The sequence below is a fragment of the Chiloscyllium plagiosum genome, unplaced genomic scaffold (genome assembly GCF_037043375.1).
Source record: "Chiloscyllium plagiosum isolate Xiang-an unplaced genomic scaffold, Cpla_swu_hap1 HiC_scaffold_41, whole genome shotgun sequence".
NCBI lineage: Eukaryota > Metazoa > Chordata > Chondrichthyes > Orectolobiformes > Hemiscylliidae > Chiloscyllium > Chiloscyllium plagiosum.
The window spans coordinates 38,086,900-38,109,796 of record NW_028270179.1 but is presented as its reverse complement, the minus strand read 5'-3'; positions in this window follow the sequence as shown (position 1 = coordinate 38,109,796).

Genomic DNA, 22,897 nt, shown 5'->3' with positions numbered 1-22,897 from the left:
GAAAAGTGTGTGCACAAACAAAGTTAAGCTGGGTGGATGCCCTACCTTTAGCTTTACTGTCTATTAGAAGTTCAGTAAACTCCATCACAGGGTTTACACCGTACGAGCTAACAACAGGGCAGCAATTCCCGGGACCAGGAGCTGGAATACAAATGTTAGAGGGAGGAGGAGCCTCTGTAAGGTACAAACCTTACTATGATAAACTAACAGCTTTCTCCAAACAGGTTGGATTGGAAAAGGGGGACCGACAGAGCTAGGTGCCACCTATCACGGACTGGGTCCTGCTGAAGGTGATCATACGGAAGTGGTCGGAGCCAAGGTGGACAGGACCTAACAGGGTGGTGGAGGGGACATCCCATGCGGTCAGACTGCAGGGGGTAATCATCACAGCAATTGAAGGGAAGGCTCCCCGGCCTCACCGGATGGAGACGGAAACCATGGCTCTGGCAAGAAGGGAAAACTATGCATCGGAGAGCGAATGTGATGTATAAAACTGGTTTGTTGGTCTCATTTTGATGAGACCAAAAGGGGGAATTTGTAAATATATGGCTTAGTTTGAGGCATTCAGAAGCCTTTAATGATATATTTGGTTCAGTACTTATAATACAATGTTATACTTAACCATTAACTAGCACAGTGTGTAGTGTAACCCTTGTATGTACGAACAGTGGAAAAGTACTGAGTACATCTGACTTGTAAAGATAAGCTGATGTAAACACACAATAGGAATGACTTTTAATAAAGAGCAGTGTATACTGGCGGCCTTGGTAGCGGCTAGGAGAATGAGGCAGACAGCGGGGGTGTTGCTGTTCTGTGAGTACAGATGCAGGACATGTTTTAGGCTGTGGTAAAAAAAAGAACTATTTCGCGCCACCTCCAGCAGAAAGAGGTTACATGGGGTCAGATATCCGGGAATGCGAGAAGACGGAGAATGGAGTCAGGTCAACAGTCAATCAAGAAGACAACCACACCTCAATGCTTGCACAATGTTCTGTGATTACATGACGTTTTGTACTGTATAAAAGACTGGGTCAGGGGCAGAATAGGGGTCAGACTTCGTGAACTGACACACTCTGCTGTTTGTCAGGGACAGAAAGGTCGAGACGCAGAGCTCTGAATGCTTTATCCACTTACTGATAAAATAAACTTGAAGTGTGAGACCGAATATCTTCTCCTATTGCTTCATTTAAAGAACACGCAGGACTTGGCTCACACATAGAGGAAAGTAAGTTGGTAGATTGAGCCAAAGTCCATCAGTAGCAGGAAGCGAAGGATGAACACAGAGGGATTGGAAGTCTGAGGCGCGTTTGGTTGAATGCAAAAATTATAATTCATAATGCGGATGAACTTGGGGTTTGGATTCGTACCTGGGAGTATGATGTTATTGCTATTACTGAGACTTGGTTGAGAGAACGGCAAGTTTAGCAACGAAATAGCCCAGGATATCAATGCTTCAGATGGGAGTTAAAAAGGGTGGAAGAGTTATTTGACTGGTAAAGGAGATCTCACAGATTTGCTGAAGGAGGGCACTATGGAAGACTCGAGAATTGAGGCAAAATGGGCAGTACTCAGAAATAAGAAGGGTGCTGTAAAAATGTTGGGATTGTTCTACAGTCCTCCCATCAGCAAGCACAAAGAAGTACAAATATGTAGAGAGATCATAGAAAGATATAGAAGCAACAGCGTGGTGTTGATAGGAGAATTTATTTTCCCAACGTTGACTGGGATTCACTTCGCGGAAGAGATCTCGATGGAGCAGAATTTGTAAGGAGAATACAGAAGAGTATTTCTGGAGACATCTGTAAATAGTCCAAGTCGGCAAGTGGCCATACTGGACCGTGTTGATCAAAGAGCCTGATCAAGTCTTTGAAGTTCCAGTCGGGGATTACATTGGGAGTAGTGATCACAATTCCATACGTTTTAGAGTACTCGTGGACAAAGATGAGAATGGTCTTAAATGAAGAGTGCGAAATTAGGGTAGGAAAACTATACCAAAGTTCAGCAGGAGCTGGGGAAATACTTTGGGAGCAGTTGTTTGAATGGAAATCCAACTTCGATATGTGAGATGCTGTGAAAGAGAGGTTGATTAGAGTTCAGATTTAATAAGTTCCTGTGCAAATTAGGCTCAGAAATGACAAGATTAGGCACTGTCTTTGAATGACAGTGAAATTGGCTCAGAGTAAAAAGGACGCATACTAATGTCCAGGTGACAGAAGATAGACGAAGCTTTGGAAGAATATCAGGGATGTCTGCAGCTTTGGAGCGTTTGAGCTACAGAGAGAGCTGAAGAGTCTTGGGCTTTTTTTCCTTGGAGCGTTCGAGGCTAAAGAGTGACCATAGAGAGATGCATATAATCCAAACCCCGAATAGGGTCAACAGCCAAGGTCTCTTCCTCCGCTTGGGAAGAGTCAAAGACTGCGAGCATACGTATAGGATGAGAGGGGAAAGAGTTAAAGGTGACCTGAGGAGCAAAGTTTTTCACGCAGGAAAATCTATTGGAAAAAGTTGCCAGAGGAAAATTTTAACATTTAAAATGCATCTGGGTGGGTTTATGAATAGGAAAACCTCAGGGAGATAATGGCCAAATGCTGGAAAATTGGACAAGAAAAATTTACGATGTCAGGTCAGCAGAGCCGAGTTGGTACAAAATGTCTATTTCCGTGATGTGACTCTATGCCCCTACATCCATTTTATACAAAATGGCCTAATATTCCATGGTGATGTCACGGTCCAACGGGAGTTTGGAAGAGGTAAACGACAGCTCCCACTCAGCTTCTGCAATGTTGTGTTCAGTAGACAAGATGACAGTTGCACAAGCGGTAATTGCAGGCTTCATTTTAAAAAAAAGGGTTGAATCTGAGAGTACAGAAGTTATAGTTAGTTTAGGCTGAGATCGGTTGGAATGGGAACGGTCGATATTAATTGATTAATTGATTTCAACGTTTCGCAATAAGTAATTTTGAGAACGAGTTGACAAACCTCGCAGTATAATTGCTGCATTCATTTCATCTTGCTGCTGTAATAATAATGTTCCATAAGGATCCGACGCATGTTTAGACTGCTGTGTTATCACTTGCAAAAAAGATCTCAGTGGCAGTTGACGAAGAACGTTTTTGTACATTGCTACTTACATGAAACTGACTCACATTACCATGTTTCATTTGCTGTTTTCTGTCTCCTAGCGACCTTGGCCACAGTTTGGATTCTTTCACAAAGAAAATATGGTCTTTCCAAGTGTATAACTGTTTACATGTTAGCTATGGCAGCAACAGATCTACTGGTTCTGATGAACAATGTAATACTCTATCACATCTTGAGTTACCAATTTCCTTTGTCATTCCTGTTCTATACTCCAATTTGCAGAGTCGTTATGTACATGATTTCTGTCACTCCCGATTTATCTGTTTGGTGCATGTCGCTTTCACAGATTTGTGGTTATCTGTTGTCAGACGTTTCAGAGAATGTACTCAAAGAATTGCAATCGTGCTGATATTATCGATCACTGTTTTGATAGGATTGAAGGAAATACCAGTTTTGTTTGCTTACGAACCTGACAAAATAATTAACAAAGTGCAGTCACGGGCAGCATTTCTTTCCTCTTCTGTAGGTATAGAATATGTCTGGTTTTACAGTGCCTGGGTAATATGGATTCCGTTTACTCTGATTGTCTTTTTAATTCATTAACTGTACAACGTACTGTCGTGGCGAATAGAACCCGCACTATTCTCTGCAGCTCCAGAACCGTGAATCAAATTGACTCAGAAATAGAGCATCGCAGAAAGTCCATCATTTTATTATTCTCTATATCATTAAGTTTTCTCCTGCTCTGGTTGACAAATGCCCTGAGTTTAGGCATTACCAAAGTAATGGACACTGTTTATTATCAAGGCAAATTCACAACCCCTGAATTTATCACCAGTGAAGTGGGAGATGTCTTGAAGTTTTTAAATTGTTGTCTAAACCCTTGTATTTATGCAGCGACCCAGAGAAAATTCAGAGTAGAGTTGAAGAATTGAAGAATTTCCGTGGATGTTAATTCGGAGATAACTCTGAGAGAAGTCTGTAAAATGACTTCAGATTACAAAGTAGTTCTGCGTCGATCACCCCTCCCCCCCCCACCTCCCACCCCACCCCCAAAATTCACGTCTTTCTCCATCACAAAATTATTCTTGTTTCTGATAAAAAATGAATCATGGTTTATTTCTGTATTCATTTACTTTGGATTTCTATGGCACCTTTGACGTGTGTATTGTTTTCTATTTACCGGATTCTTTGTTGAGGAAAAACAACCAACTCCATTATATACAACCCAACTTGCATTCAGAGTCCGCATATAACCTGATGATTATAGATTTAAGCATCCTTATTCAATACATAGGATGACATTTCAGTCGCTGTTATCGAAAATATCTGTTTGAAAGCATTAAACAAGCCACATCTAGTCGCAAGCAACTGTGCTGTCTTGTTTATTCTCTCTGATCGGAATATTGCAGTGCATGGGCACATTGAGTGAGAGAGCTCATCAATGAAAAAAATAATATGACTCTTTTCATATGACGAATGCCTTGAGAAGGAAACAGTTCATACTCATTCTAACAATATCACATTTCGTTTCCTCAATCCTGGACATTTCTTAGAATTGGTGTGCCCATCTCATGAAAATTAAAGTCTCTCACCATTTGTGAATTGTACAGCGCGTGATAAAAATCCAAAGTGATGGATAAACAAGCATATCTGGCACCATTAGTTAAAAATAAGAAAAAAACTGAATCTTTAGAGTACAGTCACCATTCTTCATTAAGTTTAAGTAACGTAATTGCATTTTCTGAACATCGATTGTGAAATAAATGACATAATTATGCAGTAATTGAATATTTTTGCTCAGCGTTATTTAGACTTATGTTTCATGTAAATTAACGGCAATTCAGAAGAAACATCAACAGAAAGCATCATAAAATCAAACTGGCATAAATTATCTGGGAATAGACATGGAAAAAAGTGAGAGAAATACAACAGTTCTCCGTCATCAGATGAGAGATAATCAAGTAAGGTTTGAGACCAATTATTTCTCTTCAGCTGTACATTTTCAATCTGTGAGAAACAAAAATGCACAGATGCAGTTTTCGTCATCTAGGAAGCTTTCTATCTCTGTCGAGATATGACTTAAAAATGACAAACAACATTGAAAAATATGCAATGTGCTTATCTGTCACCTTGCCTTTTTTGACAGTAAAATTGGAAAAAGAGAATGATTTTCAATGGAAATCATCTGAATTACGTGTATGAACAGCGAATTCTAGGAATGGGCTCATCCCATTTCCAGAACGGAGACTTTGTAATAAAGCTTGCAATCTTGCGTTTGTTTAATAGATGTGCACGGACTGTAAGTGTGAAGGATTGACGAGGGACCGTCAGAAAACCAACGTTTGTTGGGAAAACAAAATGAAATCCAAACTACACTGTGCAGACTTAGAAAGACTCATAGGTTACTTTCAACACTGTTTTTAGTTTGACTTTTGGGTTTATGTGTAATGAGCGAATTAATACCGGATGGAATTTTATTCCTGAGATTTATGCAAATGTTACGCAATGGCAGATATTTCTGGGTATAATGCAGAAGACGCAGGATCAGTTCATTCCAAAAAGGAAGGAAGACCCTAAAGGGAGGCAGGGGTGGCCGTGGCTGACGAGGCAAGTTCAGGATCATGTAAAGACAAAAGGGAAAAAGTATAACACAGCAAAGATGAGTGGGAAATCGGAGGACTGGGAAGCTTTTAAAGAACAAAAAGAGGATAACTAAAAAGGAAATACGCAAAGAAAAAATAAGGTACGAAGGAAAACCGGCCAAAAATATAAAGGAGGATAGTAAAGGCTTTTTTAGGTATGTGAGAAGAAAAAAAAAGGTTAGGAATAAAATTGAGCCCTTGAAGATGGAAACGAGTGAATTCATTACGGGGAACAAAGAAATGGCAGAAGAGTTGAATTGGTATTTTATATCTGTCTTCACTGGGGAAGACACGAGCAATCTCCGAGATGTAATAGTGGCTGAAGGACCTGAACTGAAGGGAATTTATATTCGGCAGGAAATGGTGTTGGAGAGACTGTTAGGTCTTAAGGTTGATAAGTCCCCGGGACCTGTTGGTCTGCATCCCAGGGTATTAAAGCAGGTAGCTCGAGAAATCGTGGATGCATTGGTGATCATTTTTCAATGTTCTATACATTCAGGATCAGTTCCAGCGGATTGGTGGGTGGCTAATGTGGTCCCACTTTCAAGAAAGGAGGGAGAGAGAAAACAAAGAATTATAGACCAGTTAGTCTGACCTCAGTGGTGGGAAAAACGCTAGAGTACATTATAAAGGACGAAATTATCACATATCTGGGTAGCAGTAACAAGATAGGTCAGAGTCAGAATGGATTTATGAAGGGGCAATCATGCTTGAATAATCTTCTGGAATTTTGGGGGGATGTAACCCTGAGGATGGACAAGGGAGGTCCAGTGGATGTAGTATAACTGGAGTTTCAGAAAGCCTTTGATGAAGTTTCACATAGGAGTTAGTGAAAAAAATTAGGGCCCATGGTATTAGGGGCAAAATACTGACATGGATGGAAAATTGTCTGGCTGACAGGAAACAGACAGTTGTGATAAACGTCTCCGTTTTGGAATTTCAGGTGGTGACCAATGGTGTGCCGCAGGGATCAGTGCTGGGACCGCAGCTTTTTACAATGTAGATTAATGATACAGATGATGATATTAAAAACAATATTATCAAATTTGCTGATGACACAAAGCTGGGTGACAGGGTGAAATGTGAGGAGAATGTTAGAAGAATACGGGGTGATCTGGACAGGCTAGGTGAGTGGACGGATGCATGGCAGATACAGTTATATGTGGGAAATGTGTGGTTATCCACTTTGGTGGTAAGAGCAGGAAGACAGATTTCTACCTAAATGGAGTCAAGTTAGGTAAATGGGCAGTACAACGACATCTAGGTGTTCTTGTACATCAGTCAATGAAAGCAAGCATGCAGGTACAGCAGGCAGTGAAGAAAGCTAATAGCACGCTGGCCTTCATAACAAGAGGAATTGAGTATAGAAGCAAAGAGGTCCTTCTGCAGCTGTACAGGACCTGGTGAGACTGCACCTGGAATATTGTGCACAGTTTTGGTCTTCAAATTTCAGGAAAGACATTCTGACTGTTGAGGGAGTGCAGCGTCAGTTCACGAGGTTAATTACCGTAATGGTGGGACTATATTACGCTGAAAAATTGGAGCGACTGGGCTTGTATACGCTTGAGTTCAGAAGGCTGAGAGGGGACCTGATTGAGACCTGATTTCTGCTGATAGGTGATGCCGAACCAGAGGACATGTTTAAAAATAGGGGGTAGGCCACTTAGAATAGAGTTGAGGAGAAGCTTCTTCACCCAGAGTGTGGTGGGTTGATGGAATGCTCTGCCCCAGAAGGCTGTGAAGGACAAGTGTCTGGATGCATTCACGAAAGAGTTGGACAGATTTCGTAAGGATAGTTGAGTCACGGGTTATGGGGATAAGGCAGGAACAGGATACTGACTGAAGATGATCAGCCATGACCATAATGAATGGTGGTGCTGGCTAGAAGGGCAGAATGGCCTACGACTGCACCTATTGTCTATTATCTATTGTCTATTGTTTGGATACGTGAAGTTTGAGAAATTATTTTCTCACTTTAGTAAGTGAATGATAACGAGTGTACGAATTAACTAAAGAAAACTCACAGTCTACAAAAAATTGAAGTCTGCAAATGCTCTCTGCACGGCACTTTAGCCAAATTGTTTCCAAACATTAAGAAAGAAAATCACAGGATGTTGGTGTCATTGTCGAGATCAGCATCGATTGCCCAAATTTCCTGAAAGGGTAGTTAAGATTCAATTGCTGTGGCCTGGAGTCACATGGATGACAGACCAGGTAAGAATTGCGGTTTACTTTGCTAAAGGACTCTGTTGAAAATATGTTTTTTCCCCTTCAGCGATGACCCTCAATGTAATATTTCTCCCTTTTATTTGCATTGAGTGTTAATTCACCAATCAGAATTTAGCTGAAGGAGCAAAACTTCAAACGTTGATATAGCTCCACAGATAAATTCAAAGCTGTCCAATTCCTGCAGCTTGTATTACAATATTCCAACTGAGATCAGTAATCTTTGTGTGGAGGTCACACTTGTGCAAATCGAATTACATGCCTTTACGATCCAGGTCATGAAAACAGTTCTGAGCCACGTTGTTCAGAAGTATACACTGTTATCAATTTCATTGAGAGGTGAATGAGGGAGGACCGAGGCAAATAGCCTCCCACAGGCATTAATTTGCGGAGAAATGTCGGGATATTCGGTTTATTATAGTTTTGATTGTTTTAGTCTCTACATTAACATCATCTGCATTGAGAACATTTATTCAAATGATTGGAAAAAATTGGATGTCAATAATTCTCTGACAATTCCAAACAGAATCATTCATAATTATCCGTATGCTGGTACATCTCTATCGAATTTCAGTTTTAATTTTCTCTTGCTAGCTGTCCCGTGTCTCAAGTAAAAACCTAGAGATTGTTACCTTTGAGCTTGTCATTTCCATGTGGTTGCATTTGCTGGCACCAAGTGGGATATGCAGTATGCTCTAGGATGCTATTGACCCGTGCGCTGGTGAATTGGATTTATTGAAAAGTGTTCCAATAGTGAATGTGTGAACGACCGAAAAACGTCTATGAAGCATTGCAAATGATCATTTTGCGAGTGACATATGGGGAAGTGTTAGTGTGAAGACATAGACGTCTCTGATTTCGGAAATGTGTTCATTCAGTTTCAATAACCCAAATAAATACACAAGTGGTGAACGTAGTCTGTTTTCTGATGTAACAATCAGTGAAAATTACTGTCAGGTGTGCGTCACTATGAGTTCCTGCTTCACATTCTGTCCACGTGTCTCCAATCCCCTGATTCTGCTGTTCAGTGTTTTCAATCTCAGAGACATTTTATTGACAAACTGAGTACACAGGAGAAACCAGAGTCGTAGCAATCGGGAGCGACAGAGAGATGCTAACTTCATAGATTCATGGAGATAAACAGCACAGAAAAGGCCCCTCATTCCATCGACTCTACATCGACATAACTATCACTAAAAGTGCGCTCATCTCAATTTCCTGCAGTTGTTCTGTGTCATTCAATGTTTTGATATTTGAAGTGTTAAACCAGTTTTTTCTAATGTTATAAGTTTTCATGCCTCCAATACCTTCCCTGGGAGCGCATTCCAGATACCCACCAACCGAGGAGTGAATATGATTCTTTGAAATACCATTTCAATTCTTGTACCTTACTCAAAAACTACGTCATGATATGATTGAATCCTTAAGCAACGTAAGCAGGTCTTCAACAGCCATCCTAATGTTATGCATTGCAATCAAGTCCACCTCGGCGTTGTCTTCTCTAACTAAACAACCTGAGCCTATCTAGTCCCGACGTATAGTTCAAATTATCCATCCCAGGGTCCATCCTGATGAAAATCCTCTGTACTCACTTTAGTGCTATCACATCTTTCTGATCGGGGGGTGAACATAACTGCACACGTTATTCCAGCTTTGGCCTAACCAACTCGCTGTACAACTCTAACATTATCTCTTTGTTCTTATAATGCTGTGACATGACTGATAAAAAAAAGAAAGGTCCGATACCCTAATCACGTATTTTGCCGACGTTAGGGACCTGTGATGATTCTCCAGAAGATCCCTCTCAGGCAGCCAGTGTCCGATCGTTCATCAAATGCTCGCTCATCCTTTATCTTCTTCCAAAATGTGTCTCATCGTACTTTTTAGTGGCAGATGAATGCCACTTGCCACTCATCTGCTTATCTGGCGACCCCATCCAAAACTTCCAAGAGCTTCAACCATCTTTTCTCGCTAGTTAACACTCTAACAATCTTGACATTCTCTGCCATTTTTTAAAACATACCGCCCACATTTTCATCTATATCTTTTATGGATAAATCAAACAATATTTGCCCCAGTACTCATCCTTTAGATGCACATCTACACGCAGGCATCCAGTGAAACAAATAGCCTTCAACTCTTTGTGTACTATGTCTCGGACAGTTTCTGATCCGTCTCATCAGGTTTCCCTCAATTCTATGTGCTTTAACCCGCTTAATCAAGACCTTGGCAAAAGCTTTGCTAAAATACACATAAACTACATCAATTGAATATTCCTTATCGACAAACTTGACTACATTTCCAAAATGTTCTCACAAAGGTGTTTCATATGACCTCCCTCTAACATAGTCATGCTGACTATCCCGAACTAAGCTATATCTTGTCAAGTGGATTTTAATTCGCTGCAACCGAAATTTCTCAAAACCTTTCGTTACCACTGGCCTGATGGACCAATGTGTAATTTCTTGTTTCGTCTCTACCACTCCTGTTAAAAAAGTGAAACCATGGCAGTGTTGAAATGCAATGACGAGAGAGAAAGGTCATCTTACTGTCCATGATCACGGTCAATTTTATGCAGCACTAGTTAACGTTAATAGTGAAGTCTGTAGGTTCCCAATTGTATGGCTTGGGACATGAATCTACGTAGCTACGTTACTTTGTGCAAGAATTGGGCATTGTGCCGCAGCTCCTCCTTGCCACCAAATACAGTGATGAATTAAGATTGGCTTGCTGGTGAAAAAATATGCTGAAGTACATTTTCACCGCACTAATTCAATCAATTAAATTTACTGAATTAATAAATCAATCTACGATTTTCTCATTTCAATTCAAATTTGAATTAATGAAGCACACTGTTGCTACGCTGAAACAACAAACTGACTTCCGTGGTGGTTTGTCTATCTTATCATACAGATTATGAGGCAGTTTCTGTTGAATCTAAGGTAACGGAGAAAATATGCAGTATTCAACTTACTCTGTCTTTTACTTCACTTTGTAATTATAAGACTATCCATTAAAATGTGACAAGCAGCAAATCTAACTGATCCTTTTGTTTTTTTTTTGTTGAAGAAGCTGAATTGAAGAGTCTGATAGAACATAGAACAATACTGTCTTTGCGGAGTTTGCACATTCTTCCCGTGTCTGCGTGGGTTTCCTCCGGTTCTCCTGTTTCCTCCCACTGTCCAAAAGTGTGCAGGTTAGGTAAATTAACCATGCTAAATTGCCCGTAGTGTTAGGTGAAGGGTAAATGTAGAGAGATGGGTCTGGGTGGTTTGCTATTCGGAGGGTCGGTGTGGACTTGTTGGGCCGAAGGGCCTGTTTCCACACTGTAAGTAATCTAATCTAATACACGGCAGGCAGGGCCTTCGGCCCTCGATGCTGCGCCGACCTGTGAACTAATCTAAGCCTATTCCCCTAGACTATCCCATTATCATCCATTTGTTTATACAAGAACTGCTCAAATGCCCCTAATGTGGCTGAGTTAATTATTTTAGCAGACAGGGCATTCCACGTCCTTGCCACTCTCTGAGTAAAGAACCTGCCTCTGACATCTGTCTTAAATCTATTACCACTCAATTTGCAGCTGCTCCCTCCGCTCCATACAAGTCGATGTCATCATCCCAGAAAAGCGACTCTCACTATCCACTCTATCTAATCCTTTGATTATCTTGTATGTCTCTACTAAATCCCATCCTAGCCTTCTTCTCTCCAATGTGAACAGCCAAATCCCTCAGCTTTCCTCACAACATTTTCCCTCCAGACCAGGCAACATCCTGGTAAATCTCCTCCACACTTTTCCCAATGCTTCATCATTCTTCCTGTAATGCGGCGACCAGAACTGGACAAAATATTCCAAGTGAGGACGCACGAGCGTTTTGTACATGACATAACGGCTCTGGAATGCAATCTCACTACCAATAAACCCTAACACACCGTTTGCGTTCTCAACAGCACTGTCAACCTGAATGGAAACTTCCAGGAATCTGTGGACATGAACACCAAGATCCCTCTGCACATTCACACTACCAAGAATCCTTCCATTGACCAAGTATTCTTGCTTCCTGTTATTCTTCCCAAAGTGACTCACCTCGCATTTATCTGCACTGAACTCCATTTGCCACCTCTCAGCCAATTCTGCAGTTTGTTCAAGTGGCCGTGCAACATGCAACATTCTTCTGCACTGTCCACCGCTCCACTGACTTTCGTGTCATCTACAAACTCACTAACCCATCCACCTATGCCTGCCTCCAAGTCACATATAGAAATGACAAACAGCAGTGGTCCCAAAATAGATCCTTGTGGCACACGGCTTATAACTGGACTCAGGCTGAATCATTTCCCACAACCACCATTAGTTGCCTTCTTACACAAAGTCAGTTTCTATTCCAAACTGCTAAATCACACACAACCCCATCCCTCTACATTTTCTCCAAAGGTTTACGGTAGTCCATGTACACCACGTCAACTGTCCTACACTCATCCACATGCTTGGTCACATACTCAGAAAAAAAACACATTGAGGTTTGTGAGACACGACGTGCCATTAACGAAACCATGTTCACTACCTCCAACCAAATTGCTGCTTGCCAGGTGATGATAAATCCTATGTCTTGCAATCCTTTCCAAAACATTTCCTACAACAGACATAAGGCTCACTGGTCTATGATTACCTCAGTCATGTTTACTGCCCTTCTTGAACAACGGCACAACATTCACAATCCTCTATTTCTGATATATTAAACCTGTAGACAATCATGACTCCAAGGTCAAGGTCAAAAGCACCGCCATATCCTCCCTATCTTCTCAGAGAATTGTCATATAAATCCTATCCGGCCCAGTGAACTTATCTACATTCACAGCTTCTAGAATTGATAACACCCGCTCCTTCCGAAACTCAATCCTTTCTGGTTTGTTAGCCCATATCTCACTTTTCTCCTCTAAAATATTCCCCTTTTCTTGAGTGAAAGCAGATGAGAAATATTATTTTAGCACCTCTGCGATATCCACAGGGTCCACACACAACGTTGCACTTCTGTCTTTGACTGTCCCTCTTACGAGGCTAGTCATCACACTTACTCCTCACATACTCAAAGAAAGTTTTAGGATTCGACTTTATTCGACCTGCCAAAGAATGCTCATTTCCTCTCCTTGCTCTTCTTCCGCTCTCTTTAAATCCTTCATTGCTAATCTGTAAAATCTCAATCGCATTGTCTGAAACATCTCGTCTCAACATGACATACACCTCCCTCTACGGCCTAACACGAGGTACAAGTCCTTTTGTAAACTACGGTTCCTTAAATTTTCACTTCCTTCTTGCCTGACAGGGACATACCTATCAAGGGCACGCAATATCTGTTCCTTAAACCAGCTGCACATTTCGATTGACCACAACCCTGCAATTTTCTACCCCATTCCTTGCCTCCTAAGTCGTGCCAAATCGCACTATAACCGACTTTCCCCCATCTATAACTTTTGCCCTGTGGCATGTATCTGTCCCTTTCCATCGCTAAATTAAATGGAACCGAATTCTGCTCACTCTCACCAAAGTGATCACCTACTGCAAAATCAAACACCTGGCCTGGTTTATTACCAAGTACCTGATCCAGTGTGGCCTCCCCTCTTGGAGGCCCTTTGGCATACTGTGTCAGGAAATCCTCCTGCACACATTGGACAAAAAACTGATCCAACCGACAAAATAGATTAATAGAATTTTCAGTCAATGTTGGGGACGATAAAGTCCCCCATAATGACCACCCTGTTCCTTTCACTCGTACACAGAATCGTTTTAACCTGTTCTCTCCTCCACATCATTGGAAAATCGCAGAGGCCTTTAAAAACAACTCCCAGCAGTGTGGCCTCTCCTCTCCTGTTTCTAACCTCAGCCCATACCACCTCAGTAGACGAGTCCTCGTCAAAAGTTCTTTCAGTTACCGTTAAACTGTCCTTGACTAACAAAGCCACACCACCCCTCTTTTACTACCTTCCTTGCTCTTATTGAAATATCTAAACCCTGGAACCTGTAACATCCATTCTTAACCCTGCTCTATCCATGTCTCTGAAATGGCCACAACATCGAAGTCCCAGGTACCTTTCTATGCTGCAACCTCAACTAACTTATTCCGATTACTCCTGGCGTTGATTTAGATCCGCTTCAGTCCTGCATGCTGTCTACCAGCATACTCCTTTCAAAGTGAAACCCTATCCATGTCCACCCTACTCAGATCCTCCTGTGTACTGGCACTACACTACAGGTTACCAGAACCCTCCAGAGATGTTTTAAACCCACCCAAATAGCACAAGCTAATTTCCCACCCACGATATTAGTGAACCTCTGGTTCAAGTGAAGACGTTTCAAGTGAAGAATGAACCCCAATTATCCATATACCTGAAATCCTCCCTCTTGCATCATCCCTGCAGCCACGTATTCTGCTGATCTGTCTCCCTGTTCCTTTCCTCGCTATCACGTAGCACAAGTAACAAGCCATAGATAACAACTCTGTTAGTTCCGGCTGTCAGCTTCCATCCGAGCTCCTTCAAGTTCTGCCTTACATCTCTATCCGTCTTTCTGTCCACGTCGTTGGTATCTATGTGGACCACGACTTGGGTCTGTTCACCCGCTCCCTTCAGGACCCCAAAGAAACAATCCAAGAACTCATGGACCCTGGCACTTGGGAAGCAACAAACAACCGCGAGTCTCTTTCTTTAACTGCAAACCTTCTATCTGGTTCTCTAACTATTGAGTCACTATTGACTAACACTCTCCACTTTTCACCCTCTTCCCTTCTGTGCAACAGGATCAGATCTTTTACCAGAGTCCTGTACCCCAAATGCATTCGCCTGGTAAGTCTTCCATACGCCCCCACCAGTATCCAAAATGGTAAACTTGTTTTTCAGGGGAACGACCACAGGGGATCCCTGCAATAACTCTTTGCCCCCTTCTAACAATTACCCAGCTTTCGTCGTGCCGAGGAGTAACAACCTCACTAAAATTCTTACTTGTCACAGACTCTGCCTCCCAAATGATCCGAAATTCATCCAGCTCGATCTCCAGTTTATTAACTCGGTCTTGGAGGAGCAACGGCTGAGTGCACTTTCTGCAGATGTACTTGCATGGGAAACTAATGGCGTGCCTCAACTCAAACACCATGTAGGAGGAACATTCCTCTACATGCACTGGCATCCCTGCTAATCCCCTTGCCATAAAGTAAAAAAAGAAGAGAAGCTTACCTGATATGTCCCTCATGTTTTAGGTTAGAGGAGGTGTATGCGTGGGAGGCCCGACATGGGTAGGGACTCAGGTTTAGAAAGCGCTCGCTTTTCAAGTTGAGGGAAGAAAGTCCCTCCTTTCCGAGAAATCTCTGCTCTCCGATGCCATTTGTAAAAATTCAAATTAGTGACTCACCATTCCCTGCAGGTCCCTGTCCAAGCTCCCGTTCTTTCTGCTGATGAAAACAAAACGGAGGGCCCCGAAGCTCTAGGCATGTTTTTAAAGATTTAAAGATCAGGACCAGGAGGTTTATACATTTTCATATATTCTAATACATCCAGCATCTCCCCTGCTGAGAATATGGACAAGATATCACCAGGAATTCCCCAAGTTCCCAAGAGTTCATGACGTAATGAACAGTAAGCATATAACAGAAATATTCATTAAGGACTTCGCAAATCGCCTTTGGTTCCAAACGAACATGTGCAAATTTGGTCCTTGACGTGTACAGAGTTCTCACTACTTATCATTTTCCTTTTCATATACTTAAAGTACATCTCTGGATCCACCCTCATCTTCATAGCCAAGGCTATCGCGTGACCGGATTTTACCCTCCTGGTTTCCTTCTTCAATAAACTCCTCTATTCACTGTATACCACAGGGATTCCCTTTATCCCCGCTACCTGTACGTAAGACAAGGTTGCTTCTTTATTCTGGTCAAAGGCTGAATTTCCCTTCTCCTCCAGGGTTCCCTATTCCTGTCAACCATGTCGTTGACCCTAGCCCCGAGCAGAGACATTGAACTCGAGCTCTCAATTTTGATTGTCTCCGACTTGCTGGAGGTCCCTTTGTCCGGCCAACAAGCTAATCCAATCAACCCCTGCAAGCTAATTTCATCAAAATTCGCCATGCACAATTTAGAATGTGAAATAATGGAGCAGTCTTACCCTGTCCATATCTATTTCCCAATTAATAGAACTATTTTCACTGCTCCCAAAGTCCTCCCCAATTCTCAACACAGTCAATTGTCCTGGCCTCTTTCCCAAGATTGTTTCCAACTTTGCCCCATCCTGATTAGGACTCTCTATACACTGCTGGAAGAAAGTTTCCTGCTTGCATGTAAGACATTCTACCCCATCTATGCCTTTTAGGCTCTGGTCGATGTGAAAAAAAAAGAAAAATCCTCCTCAAGACAAACATTCCACCGGAAAGTCTTGCCAATCTCCCTGCAAATTTCCTCCTCTAATTGCCGTTGACTATTTGCAGCCCCATATTACAACCCCAAAAACGTAGCTACCCCGTCGTATTTTATAGCTCCACCCACAAAGCCTCACCAGATTATCCTTCAATTGTTTCATCTCTGACTACTGCTGTGATACTTGCCTTAAACAAGAATCGAACACGACCTTCATTATTTCCACGAGTTCATCGGCCTTACCTGCCAGTCCTCTTCCGTTGATATAGATGCAGTTTAATCCAACAGGCATTACTGTATCCCTGGCGTTTCCCTGACATTACTCTTCAATTTATTTCTTCTCATTATAATATCGCCTTCCAGAGTCGCACTTGCTTCGCAGCCGCTGTGCATCCCACCGGCATGAAAATCTAGTTGATCACCAGACATGTAGCATCAGCAAATCTGACCGCCAAGATATTGGTCCCCTGCAGTTCAGGTGAAATCCGTCCGTCTTGAACAAATTACCATTATTCCGGAACACAACTCACTGATATAAAAATATGAATTCCTGACTGCTGCACCAATTCGTTAGCCAAATATTCATCGGGCAGACACCCTTGTTCTTACGCTCATGAGCAAGTGATTCTGAGAGCAATCCAGAGATTACCTTCATCGGCGTCCTGGCATTAAACAGTTTTCCTCGTACCATATTATCACTCCGCGGGACCGCATGCTTATTTCTACCTATGTCTTTTGTAGCAAAGGGCACAACTACTCCTGGTTCATCCCCTTCCTTCTTGAGAACGTTTTGCAGCAGCTGCTCCAAGTTTCCTACATTGCTGTGAATAAAACTAGCTGCATTTATGATCACTTCTGTTCTGGCTTCATTTCTCAATGAGAGGATTGTCGAAGTACACAGTAACAGAAGTGGACCTTGGGGCCATTATTTCCTTTTTCTGAGATGTTTTCCACTTTGTCCGTGGCTCTCATACAAGGTGAAGCAACCTCTGCAAATCTACCTGGTAACGTCGCCTGAGAACCGTTCTTGATCCAAGAAGAAACTGACCAAACAGGTGGATGAGGGTAAAGCGGCTGATGTGGTGCATCCGTATCAATGGATTTAAGTAAGGCGTTTGATAACGTTCCGCACGGTAGGCTATTGCACAAAATACGCAGGAACGGGTTTGAGGTGATTTAGCAGTTTGGATCAGAAATTGATTAGCTGAATGTGGTGGTTGAAGGGAAATGTTCACCTGGAGTTCAGTGACTACACGTATACCGCAAGGATCGGTTTTGGGCTACTTCTATTTGTTATTTTTATGATACACCTGGAAAAGGGCGTAAATGAATGGGTTTGTAAATTTGCGGATGACACTAAGTTTAGAGGAGTTGTGGATTGTTCTGAAGGAAGTTGCAGGTTACATGAGCTGCAGAGCTGGGCTGAGAGGAGGCAAATGGAGTTTAATGCAAAAAATGTTATTCGCTTAACTTTGGAAGGAGCAGAAAGTATAAGGAATTCTGGGCTAATGGCATGTTTCTTGGTAGTATAGATCCCTGAAATGTTCCACCCAAATTTATAGGGCTGCCAAGAAGGTATTCGATGTGTTAGCTTTTATTGGGCGAGGGAGTGAGTTTTGGAGCCATGGATATCCAATCCCTCTACACTTCCAACCACCATGACCAGGGCCTCCAAGCCCTCCGTTACTTCCTCTCCCGACGTGCCCAAAAGTACCCTTCCGCCGATACTCTCATTTGTTTGGCTGAACTGGTCCTCAAACTCAACAATTTCTCCTCCGAATCCTTCCACTTCCTCCAGATCAAATGGGTGCCATGGGCACCCGTATGGACCCCAGCTGTGCCTGTCTCTTTGTTGGCTCCGTAGAACAGTCCGTAGTTATAACTGCACCACTGCTCTGATTCATTGATTACTGCATTGGCGCCACCTCTTGCTCCCGCGAGGAGGTTGAGCAATTCATCAACTTCACCAACACATTCCACCCTGACTGTAAATTTACCTGGACCATCTCTGACACCTCCCTCCCCTTCCTGGACCTCTCCATCTCCATCAATGACGACCGACTTTGAGACCGACATTTTTTACAAACCCACCGACCCCCACAGCTCTTACACCTCTTCCCATGTTACCTCCTGCAAAAATGCCATCCCATATTCCCAATTCCTCCGCCTCCGCCGTATCTGCTCCCAGGAGGACCAGTTCCACCACAGAACACACCAGATGGTCTCCTTCTTTAGAGACTGCAATTTCCCTTCTCACGTGGTTAAAGATACTCTCCAACGCATCTCGTCCACTTCCCGCACCTCCGCCCTCAGATCCCACCTCTCCAACCTTAACAAGGACAGACACCCCCCAGTGCTCACCGTCCACCCTACCAACCTTCGCATAAACCAAATCATCCGACGACATTTCTGCCACCTCCAAACGGACCTCACCATTAGGGATATATTTCCATCCCCACCCCTTTCCGCCTTCCGCAAAGACCATTCCCTTTGTGACTACCAGGTCATGTCTACGCTCCTCAGCAACCCACCCACCCGTCACGGCACCTTCCCCTGCCATCGCAGGAAAGGAGACTTACACATCTATCAAAGGTTTACCTGCACATCCACCAATACAATTTATTGTATCAGTTGTTCCCGATGCGATGTCCTTTGCATTGGGGAGACTGGACATCTCCGAGCAGAGCACTTTAGGGAACATCTTTGGGACACGCGCACCAATCAACCACATCGCCCTGTGGCCCAACATTTCAACTCCCCCTCCCACTCAGACGAGGACATGCAGATCCTGGGTCTCCTTCAACGCCGCTCCCTCACTACCCGACGCCTGGAGGAAGAACGCCTCATCTTCCGCCTCAGAACACGTCAACCCCAGGGCAACAATGTGGACTTCACCAGTTTCTTCATTTCCCCTTCCCCCACCTCACCCCAGCTCCAAACTTTCACATCAGCACTGTCCACATGACTTATCTTACCTGCCTATCGTCCTTTCCACCTATCCACTCCACCCTCCTCTCTGACGTATCACCTTCATGCACACCCCCATTGACCCATTGTACTCTTTGCAAACATACCCCACCCTCCTCCCTGACCTATCACGTCCATCCCTACCACCACTCACCTATTGCACTCTATGCTACTTTCTCCCCACCGCCACCCTCCTCTCATTTATCTCTCCACCCCGCAGGCACTCTGCCTCTGTTCCTGATGAAGGGCTTTTGCCGAAACATCGATTTTCCTGCTCTTCGGATGCTGCCCGAACTGCTGTGCTTTTCCAACACCACTCTAATCTAGAATCGGTATAAACTACTCAGGCTGTCCTGATTGAGACAGTCCCTCTATACCTCATATCAACCTAATAGTTAGCCTCATCTCGACAGCCTCAAACGTCAGAGGTAGAAACAATGACTGCAGATGCTGGAAACCAAATTCTGGATCAGTGGTGCTGGAAGAGCACAGCAATTCAGGCAGCATCCGACGAGCAGCAAAATCGACGTTTCGGGCAAAAGCCCTTCATCAGGAGTAAAGGCAGAGAGCCTGAAGCATGGAGAGATATGCTAGAGGAGGGTGGGTGTGAGGAGAAAGTAGCATAGACTACAATAGCTGAGTGGGGGAGGAGATGAAGGTGATAGGTCAGGGAGGAGAGGGTGGAGTGGATAGGTGGAAAAGGAGATAGGCAAGAAGGACAAGTCCGGACAAGTCATGGGGACAGTGCTGAGCTGCAAGTTTAGAAATAGGGTGAGGTGGGGGAAGGGGAAATGAGGAAGCTGTTGAAGTCCACATTGATGCCCTGGAGTTGAAGTGTTCCGAGGCGGAAGATGAGGCGTTTTTCCTCCAGGCGTCTGGTGGTGAGGGAGCGGCGTTGAAGGAGGTGCAGGACCTCCACGTCTTCGGCAGAGTGGGAGGGGGATTAGATTAGATTAGATTAGATTAGATTACTTACAGTGTGGAAACAGGCCCTTCGGCCCAACAAGTCCACACCGCCCCGCCGAAGCGCAACCCACCCATACCCCTACATTTACCCCTTACCTAACACTGTGGGTAATTTTTAGCATGGCCAGTTCACCTAACCTGCACATCTTTGGACTGTGGGAGGAAACCGGAGCACCCGGAGGAAACCCACGCAGACACGGGGAGAACGTGCAAACTCCACACAGTCAGTCGCCTGAGGCAGGGGAGTTGAAATGTCGGGGCGGTGTGGTTGATTGGTGCGGGTGTCTCGGCGATGTTCCCTAAAGCGCTCTGCTCGGAGGCGCCCAGTCTCCCCAATGTAGAGGAGACCGCATCGGCAGCAACGGATACAATAAATGATATTAGTGGATGTGCAGGTAAAATTTTGATGGATGCGGAAGGCTCCTTTAGGGCCTTGGATAGAGGTGAGAAAGGAGGTGTGGGCACAGGTTTTACAGTTCCTGCGGTGGCAGGGGAAAGTGCCAGGATGGGAGGGTGGGTCGTAGGGGGGCGTGGACCTGACCAGGTAGTCACGGAGGGAACGGTTTTTGCTGAATGTGGAAAGGGGTGGGGAGGGAAATATATCCCTGGTGTTGGGGTCTTTTTGGAGGTGTCGAAAATCTCGGCGGATGATTTGGTTTATGCGGAGGTTTGTAGGGTGGAAGGTGTGCACCAGGGGCGTTCTGTCCTTGTTACGCTTGGAGGGGTGGGGTCTGCGGGCGGAGGTGCGGGATGTGGACGAGATGCGTTGGAGGGCATCTTTAACCACGTGGGAAGGGAAATTGCGGTCTCTAAAGAAGGTGGCCATCTGGTGTGTTCTATGGTGGAACTGCTCCTCCTGGGAGCAGATACGGCGGAGGCGGAGGAATTGGGAATACGGGATGGCATTTTTGCAAGAGGTAGGGTGGGAAGAGGTGTAATCCAGGTGGCTGTGGGAGTCGGTGGGTTTGTAAAAAATGTCAGTGTCAAGTCGGTCGTCACTGATGGAGATGGAGAGGTCCAGGAAGGGGAGAGAGGTGTCAGAGATGGTCCAGGTAAATTTAAGATCAGGGTGGAATGTGTTGGTGAAGTTGATGAATTGCTCAATCTCCTTGCGGGAGCACGAGCAGTCATCAATGTAGCGGAGAAAGAGGTGGAGAGTGATGCCGGTGTAATTACGGAAGATCAACTGTTCTACGTAGCCAACAAAGAGACAGGCATAGCTAGGGCCCATACGTGTGCCCATGGCTACCCCTTTGGTCTGGAGGAAGTGGGAGTATTCAAAGGAGAAATTGTTAAGGGTGAGGACCAGTTCAGCCAAACGAATGAGAGTGTCGGTGGAAGGGTACTGTTGGGGACGTCTGGAGAGGAGAAAACGGAGGGCTTGGAGGCCCTGGTAATGGCGGATTGAGGTGTAGAGGGATTGGATATCCATGGTGAAGATGAGGCGTTGGGGACCGGGGAAACGGAAGTCTTGGAGGAGGTGGAAGGCGTGGGTGGTGTCTCGAACGTATGTCGGGAGTTCCTGGACTCGGGGGGATAGGACAGTGTCGAGGTAGGTAGAGATGAGTTCAGTGGGGCAGGAGTATGCTGAGACAATGGGTCGGCCAGTGTGGTCAGGCTTGTGGATCTTGGGAAGGAGGTAGAACCGGGCAGTGCTGGGTTCCTGGACTATGAGATTGGAAGTTGTGGGTGGGAGATCTCCTGAGGTGATGAGGTTCTGTATGATCTGGGAGATGATGGTTTGGTGATGGGGGGTGGGATCATGGTCGAGGGGGCAGTAGGAAGAGGTGTCCTCGAGTTGACGTTTGGCTTCAGTGGTGTAGAAGTCAGTGCGCCAGACTACCACTGCGCCCCCTTTATCCGCTGGCTTAATGGTGAGGTTGGGATTAGAGCAGAGGGATTGGGTGGCTGCGCGTTGTGAGGGTGAGAGGTTGGAGTGGGGGAGGGGGTTCGACAGGTTTAGGCGGTTAATGTCCCGGCGGCAGTTGGAAATGAAGAGGTCGAGGGCAGGTAATAGGCCAGCGCGGGTTGTCCAGGTGGTTGCACTGTGTTGGAGGTGGGCGAAGGGGTCCTCGGAAGGTGGCGTGAGTCCTGATTGTGAAAGTAAACTCGGAGGTGGAGGCGACGGAAGAAGTGTTCGATGTCACGGCGTGCATTAAATTCATTGATGCGTGGACGGAGGGGGATGAAGGTGAGTCCTTTGCTGAGGACTGATCGTTTGTCCTCAGTGAGTGGGAGGTCTGGAGGGATGGTGAAAGCTCGGCCGGGCTGGGAGCTGGGATCTGGTGTGGGTGTGGAGCTGGGAGTGGGGTCGGAGCCAGTACCTGGAGTGGGTGTGATGGTGGGGGGAATGGGGGTGGAGGCATGAGCAGGGGTAGTGTTCCCCTCGGGGTTCTGGGGGTTGGGGATAGTGACGGTGGGGTCTTTGGGAGGCGTGTCAGCAGAATGCAGTTGAGTGGGGCTGGTGGGGTCGGAAGTGGTGGCAGACATGACAGTAGGGGTGGCGGACGTCACTGAGCGTGTGGCATTGGCGATGATGTGAGGGCCGGAAGTGGCTGTGGGAGTGGCCATGATGGGGGCAGAAGTGACATCATCAATCAGCGTGGGGGT